This window comes from Hyperolius riggenbachi, chromosome 8, assembly GCF_040937935.1.
Source record: "Hyperolius riggenbachi isolate aHypRig1 chromosome 8, aHypRig1.pri, whole genome shotgun sequence".
Classification (NCBI taxonomy): domain Eukaryota; kingdom Metazoa; phylum Chordata; class Amphibia; order Anura; family Hyperoliidae; genus Hyperolius; species Hyperolius riggenbachi.
The window spans coordinates 286,861,039-286,880,498 of record NC_090653.1 but is presented as its reverse complement, the minus strand read 5'-3'; the positions used below and the strand labels follow the sequence as shown (position 1 = coordinate 286,880,498).

Sequence of the window (19,460 nt, the reverse complement as noted above, 5' to 3'; positions counted from 1 at the left end):
CAGGTGAGTAAAACTCTTTTTTTTTTGTTTGACTTAAGTGTCCCTTTAAGTACAACACTGATAAACAGGTAACCGGTCAGTATAGGTAATTGGTAACCCCCCTCCAGCCTCCTTCCCTCTATATATGCAGCAGGTAGGAGGAGTCTCCACATCCCACCAATCATTACTGCACCTTCTTTTACATTAACAGTAACTTCACCTATGTTACTGACCTTATAGGACCTTTGCATACGATTTGTAGTAAGTCAGCGTTATTTACATCTTATCGACCATCTCGAACCAGCAGGACGATACAGGAGCTTTACGCACACAACCTGTAGAGGTTTACAATAAAGACATTTAGCTGCGGATGCCTCCTTTAAAGCATAGCTGAACTCAATACTTCCTCTATGTTCTAAAAAATAAGCAACAGCATAATAACCTTAAGGCCCGGTTCACATTAGCGGTTGTTTGCCAAACGGACCGGATGACCTGACCGGATCCGGACCAGATCCGGATCGGAACCGTACGGTTCTGATCCGGATCCGATCCGGATCCGGTCAGGTTGCATCAGGTGTCCATCAGGATGCGATCCGGATCCGTTTGGCAAAAGTTCGTTAAAAACAAAAAAAAAGTTGGGGTCTGGGAGGTCAGCAGAAGGGGGACCTGTGGAATCAGGCCCTCTGCTGTTTAGCACTCACCTCCACCTCCGACATGCTGCCAACATCTCCGGATCCGGATCCAGCTGTGCTGCTCCACTCCAAAATGCTTGCCCATGTGTCCCCATCCAATATCGCCGCAACAATCCCCATAGGAAGTGGGGTAGAACATCCGGATTTCTCAGCCAGTGTGTTGTGCGCTCTCCGGTTCCCATTGGTTTGTATTGGCCGGATGGTGCAGTCCGGCTCCGCCCCGGATACGGCTGCCGGAGGAGCCGGATGAAAAAATAGCGCATGTTGGAACGGAGGCCGGAGTCCGGATCCGGCCCGGCTCCGGTTTGGCAGAACGGACGCATGTGAACGGACGCATAGGCTTTCATTGCTATGCCGTGCGTCCGTTCCGTCCGTTCTGCAAGCGGTGCGGCTCCGGCACGGCGATTCCGGAGGGCCACCGCAAGTGTGAACCGGGCCTTAGAGACAAAACATTTCTTTGTTACAGCTGATACAAAACGTGCAATAAATCTGGAGTGTGTCTTCTTCCTGCTTTCATGGAAGCAGACATTGGGTTAACATCCTGTGGTTACAAATTAGATGCTCTGCCGAGGCAGCCAGCTGAGAGATCAAATTACAGTATATATATATATATATATATATATATATAGAGAGAGAGAGAGAGAGAGATAGATAGATAGATAGATAGCACTGACATCTTCCGCAACACTGTACACAGTATAAACAGTGCTTAATTTTTACAATGATTATGTATAAATGATATAGTCAGTGTTTACCCATTGTAAAATATTTTAAATCCCTGATTTACATTCGGACATTTATCGCATGGTGACATTTTTACTGCTGGAAGGTGATGTAGCTGTTGTATGCTTTTTTGGCAGTTGGAAACAGCTGTAAACCGCGATTTCCCACAAGGCAACAAGGTTCACAGACAGGAAACTGCCAGGAGTACCACGGTCCTCAGTTTCTTGTGGGAGGGGTTTCACCACAATATCAGTCATACAGCGCCCCCTGATGGTCTGTTTGTGAAAAGGAAAATATTTCTCATGTAAAAAGGGGCATCAGCTACTGATTGGGATAAAGTTCAATTCTTGGTCGGAGTTTCTCTTTAACTGTCCCTCAGAGGGGCTCACAATCTAGTCCCTACCATATTCATATGTCTATATATTTAGTGTATGTATCGTAGTCTAGGCCTAATTTAAGTGGAAGCCAATTAACTTATCTGTGTGTTTTTGTGGTGTGGGAGGAAACCAGAATGCCCAGAGGAAACCTTTGCAGACACAGGGAGAACATACAAACTCCATGCAGATAGTTTCCTGACTGGGATTCCAATCAGGGATCCAGCGCTGCAAGGCGAGCGTACTAACCACTACCCCGCCGTGCTGCCCGGTGACATTGTTGATTAGCCATAGATGAGGGGGAATTAGATGGGATAATCTCTCTAAATACATAGAGGGTGCATTTCTCTTCTGTCCTGTGCAAGAGTTCAGCTCCACTTTAACACAAATCGTTTACACATCGTCTGTCTGCTGACGGCAGATGTAGCTCCGTGCTGGGAGATCTGCATTGGTGCAGCGAGCAGCTGCCATTGTGGTACGCCACGCCGCCGCATCCCAGCGCAGCACCAGAGACGGCACGCGAGGCCGAGCTTAATATAAAGCCATAAAAACACAAACGGCATCGTAAACTGTTACAGCGCCACTACTTAAAATGAAGGAAGCGAAAGCGGGAGCCCGGCGTGGGGAAAACGAGGCAAGGTCTGCTCTGAAAGGAAAACCGTGCCCTGAAACATGGATCACAGTCGCCATACGCATCAAGACCGCTCCGCCCACAACCGATATCACCAACAACCAAACGGAATCGATGTTTAGCAAAAATCCGACTGAACAATTGTTCTTGATCAATAAAGCACAAACATTAAAATTAACTATTAGTGACAAGCATGAATGTTGCATAATCATATTTTTCCTCCAACCAGTTACTCGATTACGTCTAGTTTCCACAGGTACCTCCTGTCTCACCCAGGGCCGGTGCTAGACGTTTTGCTGCCTGAGAAATGTATCACAGGTAATGACATTTTTAGTTCTGCCGGGTGATCTCTACGGAATGTTCGTAACAGAGTTCTATGCACAGAGGGAGATACTGCTTGCTTGGCAGTTGGAAAAAGCTGTTGTTTCCCACAATGCAACGAGGTTCACAGACAGCAAGCTGTCAGGACTGAGGTCATGACATCACTGTGGGAGGGGTTTCACCACAATATCAGCCATACAGCGCCCCCTGATGATCTATTAGAGAAAAGGAATAGATTTATCATGGGAAAGGGGGTATCGGCTACTGATGGGGATGAAGTTTAATCCTTGGTTACAGTTCCTCTTTAACCTCCTTGGCGGTAACCCCGTGTGTGACACGGGGTAAGCCGCCGGAGGGTGCCGCTCAGGCCCTGCTGGGCCGATTTACATAATTTTTTTTTTCAAACACGCAGCTAGCACTTTGCTAGCTGCGTGTTTGCTCTGATCGCCGCCGCCCGCCGCCGATGCGCCGCTACCCGCCGCGGAAACAGCCCCCCGCCCCGCGCATACCCCTTGCGCAGCCTGGCCAATCTGCGCCAGGCTGCGCTATGGGGTGGATCGGGACTCCCTGTGACGTCACGACGTCCGTGACGTCGATGACGTCACTCCATTCGTCGCCATGGCGACGGGGGAAGCCCTCAAGGAAATCCCGTTCAGAACGGGATTTCCTTACGGGCAATCGTCGCCGGCGGCGATCGGAGGGGACGGGCGGACACCGCGGGGAGGGGTGAAGCATGTAGCTAGCGCTAGGCTAGCTACATGCTAAAAAAAAAGGCGAAAAAACCCTCCCGCGGCTGCTTATACCGCCAGGGGGGTTAAGTTACTTAAACTGGCGAAAGGGTTAAGAAATGTACCAGAGACATTTTCCTCCGATAAATCAGAGATGAAAATCTCACGATCTCTCGTTCCCTTTCCACTATTTATACAGAGTCTCCTCTGCTGTGAGCCCAAAAAAACCTGAAAATCTGTTAAAGCACACCTGAAGTGAGAAGTATATGGAGGCTGCCATATTTATTTCCTTTTAAGCAATACCAGTTGCCTGGCTGTCCTGCTGATTCTTTGCCTCTAAAAAAAAAAAACTTTAAGCCATAGCCCCTGAACAAGCATGCAGCAGATCAGGTGTGTCTGACTGAAGTGTGACTGGAATAGCTGCATGCTTGTTTCACATGTGTGATTCAGACACTACTGCAGCCACAGAGATCAGCAGGACAGCCAGGCAACTGGTATTGTTTAAAAGGAAAGAATTATGGCAGCCTCCATATTCCTCTTAAGTTCACACTGGGGCTGTGCAGCAAATTGACACAATGCTACCGCAGGCTAAAGCTGGCCACACACGATACAATAAAGTGATCCGATTTTACAGCAATTCGATAAAAACGATCGGATCTCCCGAAAAAAAATTGAAAGCTTTTTATTCAATTCGACTGAAAAATCCGATCGGATTTCCCGTTTTCTTAGATTTTGATCGATCCGGAATGCCAGATATTATTCTTTAATCTTTCTAAAGATTGTATGGTGTGTGTTAGATTGTCAATTTATTAATATACACACCCTAGCAATTTTGTCAGAGTTTCCAATCATTTTTAGCGTAAGTGGGGAAAAATTGAACATAGGTGTGTGGTACATTGGTCAGATTTTTGGAATGTTACAATCAGTCAGAAAAATTGATTGCAATTCTTAAATTGAACAGATATTTAAAAAATTGTATGGTGTGTGGCCACCTTAACCACCTTAGCGGTATGGACGAGCCGCCAGAGGGTGCCGCTCAGGCCCTGCTGGGCCGATTTTGATAAAATAAAAAGCAGCACATGCAGCCGGCACTTTGCCAGCCGCGTGTGCTGCCCGATCGCCGCCGCTCTGCGGCGATGCGCCGCGAGCAGCGGCGAAAGAGGGTCCCCCCAGCCGCCCGAGCCCTGCGCAGCCGGAACAAATAGTTCCGGCCAGCGCTAAGGGCTGGATCGGAGGCGGCTGACGTCAGGACGTCGGCTGACGTCCATGACGTCACTCCGCTCGTCGCCATGGCGACGAGGAAAGCCAAACAAGGAAGGCTGCTCATTGCAGCCTTCCTTGTTACTTCTGATTGCCGGAGGTGATCAGAAGAACGGATTCGGAGCGCCCTCTAGTGGGCTTTCATGCAGCCAACTTTCAGTATGCTGCATGAAATAGTTTTTTTTTAATTTAGAAAAAACCCTCCCGCAGCCGCCATGGCGATCTCAATAGAACGCCAGGGTGGTTAATACTATCCTATAGGGAAGTTCATACTTCCCATGTTGTGATACGCTGCGCTGGAAGTGCCTGATCTAACGGTAGCACAGAACTACATTACCGTGCGGGCTCCTGCGCCAACCTGCGGGGATCTGTGTCAGTCCGGAACTCATGTTAGTCTAGGGTGACGCGGGTTTTTAAAAGAGTTGACGTCACGATGCGCAAGCGTATTTTTACTTCTGCATACACCAAAACAGGAAGTGACCGCAAGCATGCATCATTTCCTGCTTGACTGTATGCAGACAGGGAACACCGTGGTACTAATGCGGTGTTCCCTGAAGCCCGGTTTCTGGCGGTGCGACCACCAGTTTGTAGTGTGAAACCGGCCTATGTCCAGTTTCCATTGCAGTTCACACTCATTCTAACAGGTGCATAATGCAACGCGCTGTGTGTGAATCCAGCCATAGACCCTTCAGCCTGTGCACAGATTGCAGCTGGAGGTACGTCTATTCCCAACACACTGGAGTTGCCCTCTCGCCTGATGACACAACTACAAGAAGAAGTGGCTATGGTTGGTGATATTAATGTGGTGATGTCACTAGCCGGTCACAGAGCAGGCAGGGGGCGGGGCACTGCCACAAAGTTTGCTGAAGAAGTGAAGATTCTGAAAGTGCCACCATCGCCCCCTATCCAGGGCAGCCATACTGTCACACAGCATGGGTGGGCGAATCACAGACTATGGGCAATGCTTAAACCCTCCCAGCTGGCATAACTGTGCCCAAGTCTGCTGCGTGATGTCGGAGTCACCTTTTACCAGAAGGCGATTATTAGATTGCCAGCAGATGTTTCCTCCCAGCGTGACGACAACGAAACCCGGACTATAAATCCCAGAATACAGAAGGGCGATTTCTGTGGTTGTATGCCCACATTATACACGCAGCGAGGATTGTGAAATGTCGCAGGAACGGTCTGCGGGGTGCTGCCAGATATCGACGCGGCAGTTTTCTCAGAGCACACGGGGGACGCCGCGATATAGACCGGCTTGTTTGTAAATCCTGCCGTCTGTCGCGTGTCGTTCCCAGGCAGATGGTCGGAGAGGACGGGAGGATTAGAGAGGATATGTAGTCATCGCAAAACGTACGAGAAGACATGATGTACAGAGACACAAGTGTCGTCTCCAAAGACTGCAGCACACGGGAAATGCGCCACATACAACTAACCCACACACGCTGCACATATCACCCCACACACTACATATGCCTGTATGTACGCACACTGCAAATGTCCCCACACATGCTGCACATGTCCTCACCTACACGCTGCAGCTAGTTTACTATCAGTACAGGCACCGAGTAACAGCTTATACTATACATACTGGAGGTAGCAGAGATCAGCACACACTGTGGCTAGTTTACTATCAGTATAGGCACAGAGTAACAGCTTATACTGTACATACTGGAGGTAGCAGAGATCAGCACACACTGCAGCTAGTTTACTACCAATACAGGCACAGAGTAACAGCTTATACTGTACATACTGGAGGTAGCAGAGATCAGCACACACTGCAGCTAGATTACTATCAGTACAGGCACAGAGTAACAGCATATATTGTACATACTGGGGGTAGTAGAGATCAGCACACGCTGCAGCTAGATTACTATCAGTAAAGGCACAGAGTAACCGCTTATACTGTACATACTGGAGGCAGCAGAGATCAGCACACGCTGCAGCTAGATTACTATCAGTACAGGCACAGAGTAACAGCTTATACTGTACATACTGGGGGTAGCAGAGATCAGCACACACTGCAGCTAGTTTACTATCAGTACAGGCACAGAGTAACAGCTTATACTGTACATACTGGGGGTAGCAGAGATCAGCACACACTGCAGCTAGTTTACTATCAGTACAGGCACAGAGTAACAGCTTATACTGTACATACTGGAGGCAGCAGAGATCAGCACACACTACAGCTAGATTACTATCAGCACAAGCACAGAGTAACAGCTTATACTGTACATACTGGAGGCAGCAGAGATCAGCACACACTACAGCTAGATTACTATCAGCACAAGCACAGAGTAACAGCTTATACTGTACATATTGGAGGCAGCAGAGATCAGCACACACTGCAGCTAGATTACTATCAGTACAGGCACAGAGTAACAGCTTATACTGTACATACTGGGGGTAGCCGAGATCGGCACACGCTGCAGCTAGTTTACTATCAGTACAGGCACAGACTAAGCACTAAGGGTTCAGAAACACCATAATCGCTTTTTTTCTGAGCGCTTTTTGGCCATCAGAGCTTTCTAAAAAACCTCTTCCATTGACTTACATTAATGTTTTTTAAAAGCTCTCAGAAAGCTCTGATGGCCACAAAGCGCTTATAGTGTGTCTAAGCGCTTACTGTGCACACAGCGTGGGTGATAGGCCTGTATTTATACAAGGATTATACAGAAAAAGGAAAATTAAGCATTATTGGTCAGAGTCCTATTCTGAGCCATTTTAGGCAGTGAAGTTGAAGTAACAGGCAGACAGCAGCTCTGTGAAGTTTCAGTAAGTTTCTCTCTCCTGTTTGCTGGGTTATCAGCTGAGCACACAGCGGCGTGTAGTTGCGTTAGTGACCTCTTAGGCCTCGTTCACATCAGGGCCGTTTCTGTGCGCTTTCCACAGCGCACTGCCCTGTGCGTTCAGCAAGGTATTGATTTTTCCATGTAACTAAATGTAGCTGGTTCACATCTATACAGAAACGTAGTGTTGCAGGCATTTCTGTGCGTTGAGCTGGAAAGCGCACAGCAATGCAAGTGAATGGGTCCGCTTTTTTAGCGCATAGAAGCGCATGCGTTTTTTACCCCTAATTGGAGAAAAAAATACATTTACATACAAAAACAAAGTTTTATTGACAACTGCTGCTGCTACAGTAAGCAAAACGTGCTTTAAAGAAGCGCAGCGCAACGCACAGAAACGCGGACTAAAGCGCGCACAAGCGCATACGTTTTTTACCATGCGCTTTAACACGTTTTTCAGCGCAGCAGATGTGAACAAGGCCATAATGAGTATATTGTGGAGCCGGCAGCACAGCGGCCGCATTTTCAGGGCTGTTTCATGCGACGTTAGGTATGATTATTGCTGAGATGCCTCATTTAGGGTTTAACGCACTAGAAAATTGTATTTTTACATGGGGGGCGTCTGCGGCACAATCTTGTAATTTCCTGTCTGTGTCTGAATAGCGATATGCGAGGACAGAGCGCTCCGCATTATATCGCCATCCTTTGTTCGCGGCGGACACAATCTGAGCATTACTGCAAATAATTAAAATTGTGAGGTACGTGAAGGCGGCCATTGCTAACTTCCAAATCACAAGTTTCCTGGCTGCCATATGGACTAGTAAAATATCTAGTAAATTACCTCCAGTATAAGCTGTTACTCTGTGTCTGTACTGATAGTAATCTAGCTGCAGCGTGTGCTGATCTCTGCTGCCTCCAGTATGTACAGTATAAGCTGTTACTCTGTGCCTGTACTGGTAGTAAACTAGCTGCAGTGTGTGCTGATCTCTGCTGCCTCCAGTATGTACAGTATAAGCTGTTACTCTGTGCCTGTACTGATAGTAAACTAGCTACATCGTGTGCTGATCTCTGCTACCTCCAGTATGTACAGTATAAGCTGTTACTCTGTGTCTGTACTGATAGTAATCTAGCTGCAGTGTGGGCTGATCTCTGCTGCCTCCAGTATGTACAGTATAAGCTGTTACTCTGTGTCTGTACTGATAGTAATCTAGCTGCAGTGTGGGCTGATCTCTGCTGCCTCCAGTATGTACAGTATAAGCTGTTACTCTGTGTCTGTACTGATAGTAATCTAGCTGCAGCGTGTGCTGATCTCTGCTACATTCAGTATGTACAATATAAGCTGTTACTCTGTGCCTGTACTTATAGTAATCTAGCTGCAGTGTGTGCTGATCTCTGCTGCCTCCAGTATGTACAGTATAAGCTGTTACCCTATGCCTGCACTGATAGTATACTAGCTGCAGTGTGTGCTGATCTCTGCTACCTCCAGTATGTACTGTATAAGCTGTTAGGCCAGAAACCCACTGGGAGCGCTTTGTAAGCGTGAGTGATTTGAAAAAGCTCTTGGTAATGCAATGCTATGGGGGATTTTTATAAAATCACATCACTCAAGTGGGATCACACCCATAGCATTACATTAGCTAGAGCTTTTCAAATCACAAAGCGCTCAGAAAAGCTCTCCTAGTGGGTTTCTAGCCTTACTCTGTGTCTGTACTGATAGTAAACTAGCTGCAGTCTGGGCTGATCTCTGCTACATTCATTATGTACACTATAAGCTGTTAGTCTGTGCCTGTACCGATAGTAAACTAGCTGCAGTGTGTGCTGATCCCTGCTGCCTCCAGTATGTACAGTATAAGCGGTTACTCTGGGCCTGTACTGATAGTAATCTAGCTGCAGTGTGTGCTGATCTCTGCTACCCCCAGTATGTACAGTATAAGCTGTTACTGAGTGCCTATACTGATAGTAAACTAGCTGCAGTCAGGAAGCTGATGTCTGGCTGTGCAGTACAAGTCCTGCCTCCTCATGTACACATGTAGTTTCTATTATATTCGACCAACGCTGAAAAATGTAGCAAGGCATCTATTGTTCATTGTGTGTCAGATGATCCCAATAATTGACCCACCAACCGGCTAAATCCAGCGAGGAGAGAATGAAAGCTGCAGTGATGTTTGGGAAGTGCTGACACCACTTGGGTTATAATAACTTACTATCCTGACGGATAACAGTATTTGCTTTTTTTCAATTTCAGAAATAACAGTTTTATTTCCCCTTTGAAATTATGCAGGCTCCTCCCCACCTAAAATGGATATTTTATTTCTGGGTGGAGCCCTCCTTTAAGCAGATTTCACAAAGCACTTTAAATTTCATCACAAAAGAAAAAAACGAAATCTTCCAACATTCCAGATGCGTTCCGTATTCTTTCCCGAATCCCGGAATCAGCATTTATCCATAACCGCAGCAGAACAGCGAGCGCAAGCGTACAACCATCATGCCATGAAGATTCGAAATGAAACCCACGACTTACAACCGACACCCATAAATCTCCGCAAAACGCCGACCGTGAGGGGGTCGATTTCATTAGCTAATTTTATCACCACTTGCGGCCGCCTTTTACGACTTACGAGGTTACGTCTCGACTTTATAAATTCAGACAAATTTAACAGAGAGCGGAGGAAGGAGACGGGAAGGGGGGAAGAAAACATTATATTTTACGGCACGCTATAAATCCTGCGTTCTCACGAGGCGCCGCCGACATCCGCCTGTCTCATTGATCTTGTTACCTCAAAACAAACCGATTGTTTTTTTGCCTTTTTTACATGAATAACAATTTTGTGCTTTTCCTGTCGGCGTGGAAGAATCGGGCAGAAACGCGTCAGCCATTACCGCGGCGCACAGCGCAGGACCTGAAATGTTCTGGTATTGATCACCAGATACAGACAGCAGAGCACTGCAGAGCTGCAGATAATCAGCACAGAGATATTACTAAGTGGCAGCGAAGGGAACATCGGACTTCCCTTTACTGCGCGTTGCGTCTACAAATGGAGGCGGGCAAGGAAGACTTCATCCAGCAAATCATCCCCAATCTTACGCCTGGGACCGGCTACACCTTGCAATCGCTCAGCGTTTTTACTAGCGTTTTGTAAAGCGATTGCCAGTGGTTTTGTAGCAATTTTATTTCAGTGCTAGCAATTGCATTTAGCGTTTCATATTGTACCAGAGCTGGTATGTATAAATAAAATGTTTTATGAATACCTGGGGCTTCCTCCAGCCCCATACGCACAGATCGCTCCCACACCGCCGTCCTCCGATGTCTACAGCTCTGGTACCGGGTCCCCGCACTTCTGTCAGTCAGAGCCAGTCTAGCGTAAGAGAAGACCGCTGAAGAGATACGTAAAGGGCGCACTTCTCCTGCATAGACTGGAGCCGACTGACGGAAGTGCGGGGACCCGGTACCGGAGCTGCGGGCAGCGGCGTGGGATCGATCTGTGCGTATGGGGATGGAGGAAGCCCCAGGTATGTATAAAACGTTTTATTTATACCACTCTGGTTTCCTTTAAGTTTTTAGTTCTGCAAGGGATTTTGGGTAAGCTGGTGGTTTCTGGGTAGTAGAAGCAAGTGCTGCAAACTGTTTTGAAATCACTTTGCATTTGAAAAGCGATTTTGCTGCTGTACTATGCTAAACATTTAACTGCAGATCATTAGCAAAATGGTACAGGCAAAGCAATTGTGATTTGGACAAATCGCAATCGTGCAGTGGGCTAACCTCCATCCACTTTAATTGGCAAAGCGATTTTTGGAATCCTCAGAGATCCCAAAGTGCTACTGAAAATTCTAGTAGGTTTCAGGGTTTAGGCTGCTTTCACAGTGAGACGTTACAGGCGCACGTTAGAGCAGCCTGTAACGCAGCCCCACCGCACAGTAATGAAAAATCAATGGGCTGTTCACAGTGCCCACGTTGCGTTACATTGTAACGCAGCACATCCGTTGAGAGTGCTGCTTGCTGTGCGTTATGCGCGGCTAAGCCGCGTTAGACTGTGCGCACATGCTCAGTAGTGTTGGGGAGGAGTGGAGAGCGGCCAGGCACATTGCTAATTAATATTCACTGCACGGTGTGATGTGCAGTGTTTACTTCCTGCAGCGGCCGCTCTGTGCGGCGATTGGCCGGCTGGGACCACGTGATGCCGCATGCGTCCAAGAGTACGCATCATTGCATCACGGACGCCAGAGTGAGCTGCACGATGCGGCTCGCTCTGACGTCCACATCAGAGAGCACCAGGCCTTGCGTTAGGGGCACGTTATGTGCCCTATAACGTCCCCTAAACACAACGTCCTGGTGTGTAAGTAGCCTTAAAGAGGAACCATGGTCCTGACAGTTTCCTGTCTGTGAACCTCATTGCATTGTGGGAAATAACGGCTTTTTCCAACTTTCAAGTAAGCAGCATCCCCCTCTCTTCATAGAACTCTCAATAACGAACATTCCGCAGAGATCACCTGACAGGACTAAAGAGGTCACCACCTGTGATAAATGTCAGAATGTAAATCAGGGAGAGGAAAGATGTTACAATGGGCGAACACTGACTAAATCATCTATGAATATTGTAAAAAATAAACGATTGTAATTATTATGTCATTATCACTACAGTTCCTCTGGCAGCACACCACACACACTTATTTTACATTTTTCAATTTGAGAATTACAATCAGTTTTTCTGAAGGATTGTAACATTTGACAAATCTGACCAATGTTCCACACACCTGCGTTCAAATGTTTCCCCAATTATAAAAAAAAGAGATTGAAAACTCAAAGAAAAAATGTTTTGCTTGCGTCTGTAAGTCGAGAAATTGACAATCTATCCTACACCATTCAATTTTGTGAGAAACTGATCAGAAATATCAGCAACTCCTGAGCGATTTATATCGATAAAAACAGGTAATTAGATTCAGATTTCTCGTTTGAATAAAAAAACAACGAAGTAAACAGGTTTGATTTTTCCATACAACCGATCGTTTTTATCGCATTGCCATACAATCAAATCTTTTCGCGATATTGTGTGCGGCAACCTTTAGCAAGAGTCTCGCGAGATCGGCAGCCAATTTCACAATGAAGCCAAAGATTTTTGATTAAAAAAAAGGATCATAGACAGAAGTAACAATTCATCAATCGATTTTAGCCCCTATTAAAGCGGACCTTAACTCAGAACTTCCTCTCTGCTATAAAAAATAAGCAGCAGCATAATAACCTTTACAAAAAAAAAAAAACATTTATTTGTTACAGCTGATACAAGTCCTGAAATAAATCTGCAGGGTGTCTAGTTCCTGCTTTCATGGAAGCAGACGTAGGGTTAACCTCCTGTGTTTACAAATTAGCTGCTCAGCCAAGGCAGCTGGTTGACACAGCTGAGAGATCAAAATACACTGGTGATTAGTCAAAGATGAGGGGTAATTAGGCTAAACTCTCTAAATACATACAGGGTGCATTTCTCTCTGTTTTCCTTCTGTCCTGTGCAAGAGTTCAGGTCCACTTTAATATTAATGAAAAATGTGATTAATCAGTCATGCGGTGCGGGAACAACAGGCGACAGACCTCGCCAGCAGGAAGGATAGCCCAATTGTTTCAGCTGACAGCGATGGTGATAACACGCTGATAATTTCCAGGATTGCATGCAAATTGTATGCAGCTAGCAATCGTGTCAATCCCGATCTCCAGGAAGTGCATCAGATTAGCCCATTTCCAAACTACATACAATGTGCAAGAAATTAACATGACAGCTGCAATCATTAGCATCTCTGTATAGAGGCAGGGCTTGTCTGAGCTGCATGTAATAGATTATGGAGAGTGACTGAATCAGGAGGAAAAAATGTCCCCTCACCATTTCTCAGGGAGGGGGGATCCAGGGGAAGGGAGGAGCTATGCAAGGGGGTTCCAGAGGAAGGGAGGAGCTATGTAAGGGAGATCCAGAAGAAGGGAGGAGCTATGTAAGGGAGATCCAGAAGAAGGGAGGAGCTACACAAGGGAGATCAAGAGGAAGGGACAAGCTATGCGAGGGAAAGATATCAAGAGGAAGGGAGGAGCTACACAAGGGAGGGAGCTCTAGAGGAAGGGAGGAGCTACACAAGGGAGGGAGCTCTAGAGGAAGGGAGGAGCTAAAGAAGGGAGGGAGCTCCAGAGGAAGGGAGATTCAGAGAAAGGGGAGGTACTCTATGGAAGGAGATCCAGAGGAAGATAGGTGCATGAGGTAGGGAGATCCAGGGAAGGGGGAGGTACATAGAAGGCAGCCAGGAAAAGCAGTAGTAGATACAAAATACAGAAACAGCCCCAACTGCTCTATCCCTAGAGATATGCACCATACAGACCCAGGTGGCAGTCTCTGGGCCTACAAGCTGATCAGGAATCTCAGGTGTTGGTTGGGAAAAGCTAGAGTAGCGGAGGACACAAAATACACAAACAGCTTCATCTCCTAAGAAATCTCATCACAGACAGCAGTAAAAACCCAAACAGGTTCTAAACCTTCCCACACTCAAAACTCAATGCAAGTTCTTTTCCCCTAGAACTGTCCTTTAATCGTTGTCCAATCACACGGCTGGAAGTATTGCTGGGCCTTGCCAAGGAGAAATGCGGTAGTTGAGGACGAATGCGGTAGTTGAGGACATCTATGACAGTGGAGACCCCCTTTAATGCGGCGTTTCCCGTGGTTGATGATCTCTATGACAGCGGAGACCCCCTTTAGTGCAGAATTTCCAGTGGTTGATTTCTATGACAGTGGAGACCTCCTTTAATGCAGAGTTTCCAGTGGTTGATTATCTCTATGACAGCGGAGACCCCCTTTAATGCAGCGTTTCCAGTGGTTGATGATTTGACAGCGGAGAACCCCTTTAATGCAGCGTTTCCAGTGGTTGATGATCTCTATGACAGCGGAGACCCCCTTTAGTGCGGCGTTTCCAGTGGTTAAAGATTTGACAGCGGAGACCCCCTTTAGTGTGGCGTTTCCAATGGTTGAGGATCTCTATGACAGCGGAGACCCCCTTTAGTGCAGAATTTCCAGTGGTTGATTTCTATGACAGCGGAGACCCCCTTTAATGCAGCGTTTCCAGTGGTTGAGGATCTCTATGACAGCGGAGACCCCCTTTAGTGCGGCGTTTCCCGTGGTTGATTTCTATGACAGCGGAGACCCCCTTTAATGCAGCGTTTCCAGTGGTTGAGGATCTCTATGACAGCGGAGACCCCCTTTAATGCAGCGTTTCCAGTGGTTGATGATCTCTATGACAGCGGAGGCCCCCTTTAGTGCGGCGTTTCCAGTGATTGATGCGCTCTATGACAGCAGAGCCCCCCTTTAATGCAGCGTTTCCAGTGATTGATGCGCTCTATGACAGCGGAGCCCCCCTTTAATGCAGCGTTTCCAGTGGTTGATCATCTGACAGCGGAGACCCCCGTTTCCCGTGAAATCGCTCGCCAGTAACGGCGCAGGAGGCGATGCGCGGCTCCAACGTTCCCCATCGCAGATTTCCGGCCATCCAGCCAGCTCCTCCCGGCCGTACAGCTGAGGCGCCAGATGCCGAGCGGCTTCCCTGCCACTTTGGGGAACTCCGGAGACGAGCGGAATGTTAATCGCCATAAACAGAGATCAATCAGGATATAACGTTACCTCCGCACGCGCCGAGCGGGAGACAAAATATTTTATAGCAGACGGGTCAGCGGGACGCAAATGTACATATTAACCAGGCTCTCCGGCGTCCGATCCGGCGGCCGCGTGACAAGGTTAAAAGCTAATGTGCTGCTGGGTGACGACGGAACTGCGGCCGGGTCACCGATGAGGAACGGCCGCGTTTAACCCGCGAAGACCCGGGTCACGTCATATGATGCTGCAGATGAGTCTCATATATAGTTTTCAAAAGTGAAAAACGACTTTTCTTGAGAAATAAGCAATCCCCCGAGATCAGATCTACACATAAATGGACTTAAGCCTGGTACACACATCCAATTTTAATTAGACAATCACTGGCCAATTTTACCACTTCCATGTGGTAGGGCGGCCCGCAGATTTTGAATACTATTAAAGGATTGTGTAGGTAAGCGCTCATACATGGAGGTGGTTAAATTGGCCAAGGATTGGCCGATTAAAATTACGTGTGTAGCAAGCTTTACTGGAAAACACTTCAGCTTGTATCATTTTTTCATGCAAATAAACATAAATCAATTCTGATTGGCCAATCACTGACCAATTTTACCACCCACCTCTATGTAATATGAGGGTCAACAAACTAAATACTATGAACAGATTGTATCAAGCTCAGGGTGAACCAGAACACCTAGGAGTGTGTAAAGGGCTACAAAGGACCAAAAGGCCCTCTTATGCTGGGAATACACGATGCGTTTTTGCGTTCGTTTTTGCCGTCGTTTTCGCTTTCGTTCGATTCTACTCTCGATTCACTGCTCGATTCTCCTCTCGATTCCTTATCTTTTCTTATCAATTACATTCACTTGAATGAGGAGAATCGAAACGAAAGTAGAATCGACCAGATCCAACAGGTTGGAATTTATCTATCAAACCCATCTATCTAAAGTAAAAACTTAACGTGTATTCCCAGCATAAAACGCTATGGAAAACAGAAGTTTGCCGGTTGGAGCGACTTCTGAGAGGTATCCCACAACCCATCACTGCTGAATATGCAAATCATCCATTGTTGTCCATGTAAGCTAGCCACACCTCCAGAACAGCTGGAATGCAATGATGTGTCAGCTTGTTAATTGTACAGAGCTACAATAATCCAACATGCATACAGACTGTTTGGGACAGGTTGATCCTCATCAGTGCATGGCATGGATTAATGTGGGTCTATGGGGTAGGACTTGAAACAGCCAGAGATAGATTCAAGTCCTCATCCATGCAGAACAAAACATATCTCCGCCTTTTCTCTGAGCTCAGTGCAGCCCCACCCATGCAGAACAAAACATATCTCCGCCTTTTCTCTAGGGCTGTGGAGTCGGAGTCGTGGAGTCGGGCAATTTTGGGTGCCTGGAGTCGGAGTCTGAGTCGGGAAAAAAATGCACCGACTGACTCCTAATGAATTTGTAACTGTAATTAAAATAGAAAATATGATAAAATGTTCTATTTCTCAGATAATAGTCATTAAAAATAATGTATATATACAGTATATATACAGTAATAGCTGTGCTTAGTCCACAAAAATGAAATAAACCAATCAAAATTAGTAACTTGTGCTGCTTCAATAAAGCAGTCCCCGTATTTTTAAGGTCAGATATACAGATCTGATTGTGACTGTATATATGATGTGTACACAGGAATCTCTTATATATACTAAATAACATCTATGCTGTAAGAATAAAGCCTGATGTGTAGCTGTGTCACTAATAGAGATGGTCAATGAGATGGAAATAATTCTGCACTGATGCTGATTTATGCAAATGTATGCACTCCCTTTGCTGATGAAATCAAATAATTTGATATGTTGTTAAAATTTGGTTTGGTGACATCAAATTAAAGGGTACCTGAGATGGATGAAAAGTAAAGTTTTATACATACCTGGGGCTTCCTCCAGCCCCCTTCAGGCTAATCAGTCCCTCGCTGTCCTCCACCACCCGGATCTTCTGCTATGAGTCCTGGTAATTCAGCCAGTCAGCGCTGTCCAGCCGCATACCGCTCCCACAGCCAGGAACATTCTGCACCTGCGCAATAGTGCTGCACAGGTGTAGTATGCTCCTGGCGGCGGAGTGTGTGCATGCGCACTACGCCCGACTGGCTCAAGTACCTGGACTCATAGCAGAAGATCCAGGTGGCGGAGGACAACGAGGGACTGATTATCCTGAAGGCGGCTGGAGGAAGCCCCAGGTATGTATAAAACTTGAATTTCATCTGTCTCAGGTTTACTTTGTTACACAGTAGTACTATACACTACATATGCACTCCCCACAGAGCTGCAGGGAATCCACTGAGAATGCTGTGCACATTGAACACAGAGGTGTTGTCTGTTTACAATCTCCTCATTCCCCTGCAGAGTACCTGCACATCATTCTTACATGTACCCACACTTACATTGCCTAGGGCCTGATATATGTTCTTTGTTCCGGTTTGTACCTTTTACAAGTACTCTTACCAAGGACTAGTTTTAGTCTAAAGGGAATAAATATAGTAGTCTACATATCCTTCTCACTTCAGTTGTCTTTTAAAATTCCTAAGCGTTGGCAGTTAAAGGGACTCCGAGCAGTGCAGAAACTATGGAAAGATGCATATCATTTTAAAGCTCTCTTTCTCCTCTTTCCAATGATATATAAACCACCACCCTATGCCTTTTAGTTTTCGCTATTTTCGCGATTGAAATTGCCGCGACCGCGATTTCGATCGCGAAAATAGAGAAAACTAAAAGGCGTAGGGCGACGATGTAGGGGTCGTCAGAAAGAGGAGAAAGAGAGCTTTAAAATGATATCCATCAAGCCATAGTTATATTGTATTACACAGGCCGACACTTTCCCCAGTGTCAGCAGCTCCATTCTGCTGAATGCAGCTGCTGACTTTGACAAAAAGTCGCCCTGTGTAATACAATATAACTATGGAAAGATGGATATCATTTTAAAGCTCTCTTTCTCCTCTTTCTGGCGACACCTACATCGTTGCCCTACGCCTTTTAGTTTTCTCTATTTTCGCGATCGAAATCGCTGCCGCTGCAATTTCAATCGCGAAAATAGCGAAAACTAAAAGGCGTAGGGTGGCGGTTTATATATCATTGGAAAGAGGAGAAAGAGAGCTTTAAAATGATGTGCATCTTTCCATAGTTTCTGCACTGCTCGGAGTCCCTTTAAGAGACGAATTTCATGTTACATACTTTTAATCAACAAAATTGTAATATGCAAATTAGAGGAGTCGGAGTCGAGGAGTCGGTGGAATCCTAAACTGAGGAGTCGGAGTCGGTGGATTTTTGGACCGACTCCACAGCCCTGCTTTTCTCTGAGCTCAGTGAAGCCTCACCCATGCTCACTGCAACCACACCTCTATTTACTGAACTAGATCTCAGCCCCCTCTCTGACCTTACTTCTGCCCGATCTATTGTCAATGGAATTATCTATGCCAACTGTCTCTATACAGAGGCATGCGCACACGCACACACACATGTAGATCTATGCCCCCGAGTTCACTCCTGCTCCACCCAATCACATTGTTATACATCTCAACCCTTTTCTTGCTCTCAATAGAGCCCCTCCTATACGCATTGTAATTTATTTTTTATCACTGGTATCATTGGATCGCCGGCTCTGTCACTACCAACACTGGGGAGTGGGGCCATCTTTTACTGGGGGCTCCTGTTACCCATACTGTGGAGGCTTCATCAGACTACCTAATATTGGAGGCTCCTGTGGCCACCTATGCTGAGGAAGACTGCATCTGGCTATGCTGGGGGGGGGGGGGGGTACTGCATCTAGCCAGGTCAGTACTTTGTGTTTGGTGCCGATTCCTCAGTCCTGTTCTGCATGGGTGGAGCTGCATTGAGCTCAGAGAGAAGGCGGAGATATGATTTGTTCTGCATGGGTGGGACTGCACTGTGGAGATATGTTTATTTTTTCCTTCATGGGTGGTGTTAACTGTTCCTCAACTCCGTGCCAGGGTTTGCCTGGTGGCCTGGCGTGTCACCTGGTGGGAATTAGTCAGCAAAATCCATTATCCCTTGGGGGGTGCTCCGGCGATGACCCTTGGTCACTTAAGGCCAGATTTATCAAGAGTGTCTGAGACAAAATATTAGTGGGTTTTTAGAAATCCATGCATAACTGTCTCAGACATCCTAAAACAATCACTAGATAGTGCAGATTCCTTCTAAAACTGTTGTATAATAGGAGGAGCTAGGAAGGTCTCCCAGACAGTGCAGTGTGTGAGGGGAATTGCTGTTGCTGAGGAAACCAACACAACTGCTGTATTGATAGCAGCAGGCTCTGAGGAGGAATTCAGCAGGTGGGAGGAGCA

General features: G+C 46.6%; 1 protein-coding gene across 9 annotated transcripts in view; it reads right to left on the bottom strand.

The window, feature by feature from the left end:
• The window catches only part of NACC2 (NACC family member 2), a 247,789-nt gene that overhangs the window by 152,746 nt on the left and 75,583 nt on the right, over nucleotides 1-19,460 (bottom strand). For 8 of the 9 annotated variants that reach the window (XM_068249108.1, XM_068249116.1, XM_068249111.1 and 5 more), the window contains exon 3: nucleotides 213-314. The exons of the other annotated variant lie outside the window; for it this stretch is intronic. The gene's annotated coding sequence lies outside the window, so the exon portion shown is untranslated. The remainder of the gene's footprint in view (nucleotides 1-212; nucleotides 315-19,460) is intronic. 9 annotated transcript variants of the gene reach the window in all.